The sequence below is a fragment of the Dipodomys ordii genome, unplaced genomic scaffold (genome assembly GCF_000151885.1).
Source record: "Dipodomys ordii isolate 6190 unplaced genomic scaffold, Dord_2.0 Scaffold314, whole genome shotgun sequence".
Lineage (NCBI taxonomy): Eukaryota > Metazoa > Chordata > Mammalia > Rodentia > Heteromyidae > Dipodomys > Dipodomys ordii.
The window spans coordinates 174,603-176,321 of record NW_012267530.1 but is presented as its reverse complement, the minus strand read 5'-3'; positions in this window follow the sequence as shown (position 1 = coordinate 176,321).

Below are 1,719 nucleotides of genomic sequence, written 5' to 3'. Positions count from 1 at the left end.
TATTCTAGGTCTTTCGTTGCTCCATATGAATTTTTGGACTGTGTTCTGAATTTCAGAAATGTACATCATTGGGATTTTAATAGGAATTGCATTGAATTTGTATATTAATTTTGGCAGCATGGCCATTTTCTCTATATTAAGTCTGCCTATCCAAGAGCATGGAAGGTCTTTCCATTTCTTGGTGCATTCTGTAATTTCTTTCTTTCAGTTTTAATAGTTTTCATTAAATAGTTCTTTAATATCTTTGGTTAGGTTAATTCCTAAATATTTTTATTTTTTGGTGGGTTATTGTGAATGGGGTTGCTTCCTTTATTTCCCTCTCTGCTTGTACATTGTCAGTGTACACGAAGGCAACTGATTTCTGTGGATTGATTTTGTATCCTGCTACTTTGTCAAAGTGATTTATAATTTCTATGAGTTTGGAGATGGAGTTTTTGGGATCATGAAGGTATAGTATCATGTCATATGCAAAAAAGGATAGTTTAACTTCTTATTTCCCTATGCAGATCCCTTTAATGTCTTTTTTCTTGTCTTATTGTCCTGCTAAGGGTTCCAGGACTATATTGAAGAGGAGTGGAGACAGTGGGCATCCTTGCCTTGTTCCTGATTTTAGGAGAATTGGCTATAGATTTTCCCCATTAAGTAAAATATAGCTATTGGTCTGTTGTATATGGCTTTTATTGTTTGAAGGAATGTTCCTTATATTCCTATTTTCTCCAGAACTTTTAACATGAATGAATGTGGTATTTTATCAAAAGCCTTTTCTGCATCAATGGAGACAATCATGTGGTTCTTGATCTTGGATCTGTTGTTGTGTTGGATTAGATTTATTGATTTACATATGTTAAACCATCCCTGCATCTCTGTGATGAAGCCTACCTGGTCGAAGTGTATGAATTTTTTTATGTGTTTCTGGATTTGTTAACTAGAATTTTGTTAAGGATCTTTGCATCTGTGTACATCAAGGAGATTGGTCTGTAGTTCTCTTTTTTTTTTGTTGGGCCTTTGCCTGGTTTGGGTGTGATATTGGCATCATAGAATGAGTTTGGGATAGCTCCCTCCTTCTCTGTTTCTCTGAAGAGATTGAGGAATATGGGTATTAGTTCTCTTTTAAAGGTCTTACAGAATTCTGTTGTGAATCCATCTGGTCCTGGGCTTTTCCTTGTTGGAAGACATCTGATTGCTTCCTATATCTTGTTGTAAGATATTGGCTTATTTAATAAATTTACTTTTTCTTTTGTCAGTTTGGGCAACTTGTATTTCTCTAAAAATGCATCCATTTCTGCTAGGTTTTCTTTCTTTAGAGAGTATAACTTATGAAAATAGTTCTTTATAATTGTTTGGATACCTTGGGTATTTGTTGTGCTTTATCTCATGGCATCCCTGATCTTGTTAATTTAGGTTTCCTCTCTTCTTTACTTAATTAATCTTGCCAAATGTCTATCAATTTTATTTACTTTTTCAAAGAACCAGCTTTTTGTTTTATTAATTTTATTTATAATTTTCCTATTCTCTATCTCATTAATTTCCACTCTTAATTTGATTATCTGGTTACATCTAGTAACTTTAGATTCCATTTTTGCGCCTCAGGACTGCTTTTGCTGTGTCCCACAAGTTTCTTTGTAATGTGTCTTCATTTTCATTGAATTGTAGGAACTTTTAAATTTCTTCTCTAATTTCTTCTGTTATCCAGGTGTTGCTTAGAAGTGTGCTATTCAT